Consider the following 7,684-nt stretch of genomic DNA (forward strand, 5'->3'; position numbering starts at 1 on the left):
CTGCTGTGCTTGAAGAAATAGCATAGTCTGGTTCAGTTTTAATGGATGCATTTCACTTTCTGATGAAATGCATCCAAATGACGTACACAGAGTACTTGGTAGTTTGAATCCAACCACTTGTGCTCTGAATCTTTTCTGGCTCTGGGGCAGCTTGAGCAGATGGGTGTCTGAAGTTGTCAGTGCCTTTTTTAGAGAGGGAGTAGAATCAACTCTGGACCAGGGTGGCCAGAACCTCAGGGATATACTTGTGAGTCAAATGGGCCATAACCCAAAATTTGGCTTTTAAAAAGCCAAATCTGGCAACACTGCATTATTTAGATCCATTCCAGTCTGCTTTATGACTTTGCTATAGGAGAGAAACTGTTAGTTGCCCTAGTCAATGACCTTCACCATGAGATAAAATGGAGGAGTGCAGCATTATTAATTCTCCTGGATCACTCACCAGCTTTCAACCATTAACCATGACATCCTTCTCAGTTGCCTTGCAAGGATGGGACTGGGATGTACATTCTGGTGGTTCCAGTTCTTCCCATTGGGGGCTTCCAGAAAGTGTTGAGAGCCATTTCCCACAGTGCTGACTTCCACACAGTACTGCATTTTCCTCAGTGTTGCATGGGTCCTTTAAAAGAGAAAAAGTCCTCTCTTTAGCGCTCTATGGGGAAAGTGCAGGGAAGGACTACACCCCCAGCATTCCGTGCACATCTTCCAAGATGGTTCAGGGGCTCTAGAGGGCTCCATTTTCCCTAAAAGGAGCACGCACACACCAACACAAGGCAAAGCACAGCATGGCATGGTGAGAATGGTCATCTCTGCATGGTACAAGAGGGACTGCGCAGAGAATTCAGCTTTGGCCAAAGCTTCACAGAGGCCCGATAACCAATTAATCAGGGAACTGCACTTAGAATTGATGTGGTCCAGTCATCACTGGCCTCCATGCCTTACAATGAAGAATACTCGCCAATGGGATACTGAGATATATATTTGTGCACCATCTTGTGGGGAGCTGGCTTTTGAAAGGCGTTGTAGAAAGATCTTACAGCAATAACATTTTTAAAAATGAATCTTGTGCTCTCTTTGCCACCAGTTTCCACCTCCAAATGGTCGTGTGAATGAGCTTTATCTTTCAATCTGGTTTGCTTTCCATTTATAGTTCTGATCAAACCATGCTGCAAAAGCTTCCTATATCTTCATATCAATGATTTGTTCTGTATGTTTGCAGTAGTTCTTAGAAAGTTCCTAGGCCACAGCTGCCAAAAGTAGAGAATTTTACTAGCCCCATTATATTTCAAGCAAGCTCTCTGCATGGTATCACACCTTTCAACACCTGCAACTACACTTAAAGTTTTATCTCCATTAGAAAAAAGGCAAAGCACAGCTAACTGCTTTTGCTGACAGTGACACTGGGCAGTTGCATTTGATCTGTTAAGTCTAGACAGCTGGAGAGGTGAACTGCCTGCTTCCAAAATGTCCCATAAGAAAAGGAAGGCTGGATCTTTTTGAGTAATTGTTTTCCCTGGCTTTCTGCGCTGGTTCTGTGTTTAGAGTGTTATGCTAGTTCTGCACACTGGCCCATTTTCTTTAGGTAAAAGAAGCCACTTTGTCATATGTGCACTGAAATCTCTTTAAGAAGAACTGCACAGTTTGGAGGGGAAACCTCCAAAGAAAGGTACAAAGAAAGACCTCATATGAGAGAATATGAGAGAGCCTAGAAATTGTTTTAAAAACAAATTCTCAACTGGCTGCAATGGGGAGAGCTTGCTGGAATAGGTAGGTCTTTAGGATGAGCCAGAATGCAAGCTCGGAACATGGAGAAACCAGCTCTACTGGGGCAGAGATTTCTACAGAGGGGGCCACCACAGAGAAGGTTCTAAAACATGTGGCCACCAAATGGATCTCAGATGGAAGTGGCACATACGTAAACTGCTCTGTACCTTTCTACGGCTCTGAATCAGGAAATGTAAAAGGAGAGAAGAGCAAATTTATTATTTATGTGGACTGCCATCTTCAACAGAAGAGGCAACAGCAGAAGACCATCTCAGTATCACCAGGAAGAGGACTGGAAAACTCAAGATATCATGTGTATGACATTGCTGGGAAATAATCCCTAAGAAGTTCTGTATTTGTTTGTTTTCCACTGGATATGGTTATGTTTTTGTTTTAAAAAGAAATATGAAGTGCACACATTCTGCTTATTTATCATTATTGCCCTCATTAACATCTGTAGATGTCTGAAGAATCATAAGGTATGGTCACACTGCCGCAATAACAGAATCCACTCATTCCATTGAATTGTTTGTTCGATGAATATTTTCATAGAACCCAATTTGGTGGCTGGTGTTACATGATGAACAGGCAGTGAGGTGGACCTGAAAACTGGCATATTATGTCTTTTTCCCATGAAATGTGGTCCCACAGACAGGATACCTACCTCATCCTGTCGGTATATAGTATCCTATAGTATCCTGCTAACTGCTAACTGGGCAAAGAGGCACCTTTTACCGTGGTGATTCTCTTTATTTAGCAGGGGGAGAGTAACTGGCCCTATCCACCCCCAGCACAGTATTTCCAGTGACTGTTGCTGGTGTCTATCTTATGTTTCTTTTTAGATTGTGAGCCCTTTGGGGACAGGGAGCCATCTTATCTATATTAAAAGAGCCCCTGGTGGTGCAGTGGTAAAACTGCCGCCCTGTAACCGGAAGGTTACAAGTTCAATCCTGACCAGGGGCTCAAGGTTGACTCAGCCTTCCATCCTTCCGAGGTCGGTAAAATGAGTACCCAGAATGTTGGGGGCAATATGCTAAATCATTGTAAACCGCTTAGAGAGCTCCGGCTATAGAGCGGTATATAAATGTAAGTGCTATCGCTATTGCTATTGCTATTATTAATTCTCCCCATATGTGGGGACGTGGTAGAAAGGAGGCAATTGGCTGACAGAGTTTGCAAACAGAAGCACCTGATTGGGCAGTGGGGATTCCATATGCAGATAGGGAGAAGGAGCCTGTGAGAGCAGAAGCACCATGGTGATTGGGCAGTGGGGATTCCATATGCAGATAGGGAGGAGGAGCCTGTGATGATTAAGGTCAGTTGGAATGCAACTGTTACTGGTCGGAAGATGTTCTTGATTGCAGAGGAGAGGAATCTATATATATAAAAGGATAGCAGGCAGGGGTCTGCAAAAAGACGGGTCACGAGGGAGGAAAGAACCCCTTCAGGAGAAAGAGGATGCCGTTTTGTGAATTAAATGAGGAAACAAGATAAACAAAATCTGTTAACTTAGGTAGGGAGGGAGAGAGAGAAAAAACATGAATGGAGGGAAAAGAAAGAGTGGGGAAGAGCGAGTGGAGGAGAGAGAAAGAGAAAAAGAAGGGAGGGGGAAGAGAGACAGAAGGAAGGGCAAGGGACGGGCCTGAGCCTGTCAGCAGCCTGAGGGGAAGGCGTGGCCATGGCAGCAGTAGCAGCAAGGAAGGGCCCAGTCAACCACTGCTGCTGTTTGGGGCTACCGAGGCCATTGTCAGAGGGAGGCAGGCAGGCAAGGGATGGGCCCGGGCCTGTTAGCAGCCTGAGGGAAACGAGCGGCCATGGTGGTGGCAGCAGCGAGGAATGGCCCGGTCAACTACTGTTGCTGCTCCTGGGGGGAGGAGCAGCCGCGGGGTTCAGGTGAGGGTGGGGACGTCTCTGGGGATAGGGGGCTGCAGCTTGGCCAATAGGCGGCAGCAATGCTGCAGCCACAACCAAGAAGGGTGAGGGGGATGGAAGCAACGGGATGGAAGAAGAGCAGGAGTGCCGCTCAGGGTGGGAAGATCTCTGAGGTGAGGGGAGCAATCAAGTACTAACGCGCAGATGCTCTAGCGCGTGCAAGAGTTCGAGCATTGAAGCGGAGAGAAATAATGGCAGCGGTGAGGATGTAGAGGTGGAGGGCCAGCAGGCGAAGCCCCTCTGGCCAGAAGAGGGGGGTGGACGGCATGCAAAGCCCCACCAGCTAGGAAGAGGAGGTGATGGCGGGGAGAAATAAGGGCAGTGGCGAGGAGGTGGGCAGATGGCAGTCAAAGCCCTACCAGCCGGGAGGAGGAGGTGGGAGGCGGTGGCGGGATGGCCTGGCCCTGGCCCACCCAATGGGGAGAGCTGCGGGGTGGGAGAGCGAGCAAGTCAGTTGTGGGGGGGAGAGCGAGCTGCTGGGGGGAGAGCGAGCGAGCTGTGGGGGGAGGGCGAGCGAGCTGTGGGGGGAGGGCGAGCGAGTGAGCTGCGGGAGGGAGGGCGAGTGAGCGAGCTGCGGGGGGAGCGAGCAAGAGCGGTGCGGGGGGATGCCACAGACTCAGTGCACAACTGCACAGATGCTCTGTGTGGGGTCAGCTAGTTTATTTATTATTTCTCTGTGTAAACTGCCCTGAGCCATTTTTGGAAGGGCGGTATAGAAATTGAAATAATAATAATAATAATAATCCATGTGCAGTCTAGAATGGAGCTTCCGTTTGCCATGTCTTTACAGACTGGGAGGAGGTTAGGAGAACAAACAGGGAGGTCATTCACACAATCAAAAACGGTGTTCTACTCAGGTTTGGGAGCTGTGTGTGCTCCCAGTCTTTGGTGTGTGGAAGTACAGCAAGAGGAAAACCTGGGTAGAAGTGATTGTGTGGAAGCCAGGTAGGAGGAAAGGTTTCCCAGGTTCTCCTCCCAACTGGCTTCCACACAAGCACTTCTACCCAGGTTTTCCTCCTACCTTGCTTCCACACAACCAGAAATTGGAAGCACAAACAGCTCCCAAACCTGGGTAGAACACAGTGAGGCTCTTCTCACGATCCGTGAGAAGAGCCTGGAGAGAGTTTGCGAGGAGAGTGAGCCCGCAGATGAGCTGCAAGTCCTGCCTGGGCAACTGCTGTGGCCACTCACATGACAGCCGGCTCCGTCACAGAGCCAGTGGGGGCTTGGGAGTTTGGGGGGCATGCGGCCCCCAGTAGTTCCAGCATGCCCTGCATGAGTTAAGGTTGCCAGATTTGGCTTAAAATAAGCCAAATTCTGGGTTAAGGCCCATTTGACCCACGAGTATATCCCTTGGGTTCTGGTAATCCATCGGGCTAGGCTCTCCTAGGCCAATTTTTGCTGCTTGTGGGAATAGCCTCAGTGTTTGATTGTGTGAATTACCTCAGGAAGTGATTCACTCTTGATCTTCAGTGCCACTGAAATGATATGCAGCAGATTTCAGTTAAGCTGCCCACCCATACTGAACATTTCAGCTAGTTACTAAAGGTGATGTGGGAGGGGAAATCATGGTCATGAATGTATGTACACGTATTCTAAATCCATCGTGATATTTGAACACTTTCCATTCTAAACTTCCTGGAGGGTTTTCATTTGGAGGGGGTGGGTGGGGAGTAGCTTGGCCTTTGAACAGTCTCCACTTGCCAAAAATGGCAATACTAATCATTAACTGGAAAAGAAGAAATAACTTTGGCAGCTCCATTCATTTCAAGCTTAGTCATGGCAAAAACAAAAATAAGAAGACATGAGCTGAAGAAGACTATTTCCTGTAAGCCACATTTGAGGCGGAAACCTCTGTATAGAACATGTTCAGCCTCAGACCCTTAGCCAGGGGGAATAGGATGTGGGCGGGGCAGGCACACCCCCAATCACCCCCCTAAATTTTCCTCTGCCCTCCCTAACATTTTTACAAACAAATCATTTTTAAACTGCTATTTTGTAACGTAATTGAGAGCAACTACATTGGTTAAACCTGCCCCCTTTACATTTTCTGTGCCCCCCACACACACACACACCCCGCCGGCCAACCATTAGGTTGACTATGGGCCTGTTCAGTCTCCAGTTTGTCATAGGTTTTAAAACAATGGGCAACCGTCAAGTGAAGATCTTGCAAAGCGCAGCCAGAGTCATAGACAAGTATAAACATTTTGTATATGTCTTGCATGCACATGAACATACCTCATTTCCTCAGTCAAACACCCCTCTCCTTGAGAAACCATCTTTCTGTAAATGCCACTTTATGCACTTTCAGTTTTATTTGGTGCCTTTCTTAAACAGCTGTCCCACTGTCGAATTGGCAGGAGCAGCAAGAGCTGAAGCCAACACGAGCAAAATTAGCAAACCTGAAGTGAAATGAAGAATGGCAAAGTGAAATGAGCATGCTCTTTGACAAGATGACAGCTAATTACCCTGTCTCAGCAGTAACTGAAGCAGGCAGAACCTAAGAACAACTACAGAAAAGGATGAAATGCAGCTTAAAAACAGCTCTTTTGGGGTGCGGATGAGGGGAAAACATACAGCTTTTAAAGACAGTTAGTAATCGGCCTGAGCAGCAAAGATGGCCAAATGGTGGGAACACAGATGTACCCTTGTCTCCTTTGAACCCTACATGATCATTTCTGGGCACATGCTTGTGTTGTTCACATGGGTGCCTCTGCAGCATGGAATTGCACCATCCTGAAATGGCTTCCACGCATCCGGGCCTGCATATGAAGTGTGCCTTGTGTTTATAACAAGCTAAATGCTGAGCCATACATGCAAAACCCCCACAATGCTACATGTATCGTGTGACCCAAACTGAGCTGTCATAAGCAGTAAATAATAAGAGAATGCTTTGAGATGTTTTCTATGGAGAAACTGACTACTGAGGAACCGACTGAGTGAAATGAGAGTAGAGCAGGAGCCATAGTTTGAGCAATATACTGTATTTCTTCTGCCCCACATCACCCCAAAACTGAATGGAATGCAAAAGGCAATATAGCATGAAATATAGCAAAAGGGAGTCATTATAGAATACTAGAGTCTTGGACCTAATACACTGTCTAAACTAAGATCGCCTTTGTATCACTTATACTCTCATGGCTCCCTCAAAGAATCCTGGTAATTGTAGTTTGGTAAGGATGCTGGGGGAAAATTATTTTTATTAATTTACTCTTACATTCATATCCCACTCTTCCTCCAAGAAACTCAGAGTGGTGTATATGGTTATGTTTCTCCTCACAAAACCCCTATGTGGTAGGTTAGGCTGAAAGATGGTGACTGGCCCAGAGTCGTTAATTTCATGGCAGACTGGAGCTTTGAATTCTGGTCTCCCCGGTTCCACTCAGCACTCTAACCACTTCACTGCACTGCACTACACAGGCTCTCAATTATAATGGGAAGATGGGGTGGTAGTTTAAATCTATATTGCCTTTAAACTTGGTGAAGGGATGCGTCTGGAATCCCCACTCAATCATGCAGTACACTGAGTAACCTGGGGGAAGTTACTGGAGCTGTTCCCATGACCAGAGATTCCTGAGTAGGAGAGAATTAACCCAGGAATGTCTGGTCTTCTGGGGCACCAACCCAGCCATGCTGCATCTGGGTAGCCTAGATTCACTACGCAGATTAAAAGTGAGGTAGGAGGCCATTTTAACCATAGAGTTGGATGGAAAGAGGGGCCAGGCAGAGCAGAGCTGCTGCAACAGAGTGGGCTACCTCTCTGCTACTCTCATATTGCGTTGTGGTACTGCTGGAGGCCCTAACTCCTGATCACAGCTCTGGAGAATGCAGCTGTGGTCTTTATGTGTGGGTGCGCACACCAGAGCCAGAAGGAGGCTCCGGTCATTTGGAAGCCTGTCTTCCCTTCTACCTACCCCCATCTGGTCATGTGAAAAAACCCACTATCTTTAAGCCTAACCTACCCAGGTCTTCCAGTACAAATGCAGCA

The 7,684-nt window shown here is 47.3% G+C and overlaps 2 long non-coding RNA genes across 2 annotated transcripts in view; one reads left to right on the forward strand and one right to left on the reverse strand.

The window, feature by feature from the left end:
* The window catches only part of LOC128351752 (uncharacterized), an 82,372-nt gene extending 76,112 nt beyond the window's left edge, over positions 1 to 6,260 (reverse strand). The window contains exons 1-2 of the long non-coding RNA XR_008320019.1: positions 5,935 to 6,260; positions 443 to 619 (exon numbers count right to left, since the gene is read on the reverse strand). This is a non-coding gene — a long non-coding RNA (uncharacterized LOC128351752). The remainder of the gene's footprint in view (positions 1 to 442; positions 620 to 5,934) is intronic.
* Positions 3,121 to 6,588, forward strand: LOC128351750 (uncharacterized). Its single transcript, XR_008320017.1, has 2 exons — positions 3,121 to 3,277; positions 6,034 to 6,588. It is a non-coding gene; the product is annotated as an uncharacterized LOC128351750 (long non-coding RNA).
* The last annotated feature ends 1,096 nt before the right edge of the window (positions 6,589 to 7,684 follow it).

This window comes from Hemicordylus capensis, chromosome 1 (assembly GCF_027244095.1).
Source record: "Hemicordylus capensis ecotype Gifberg chromosome 1, rHemCap1.1.pri, whole genome shotgun sequence".
NCBI classification, from domain to species: domain Eukaryota; kingdom Metazoa; phylum Chordata; class Lepidosauria; order Squamata; family Cordylidae; genus Hemicordylus; species Hemicordylus capensis.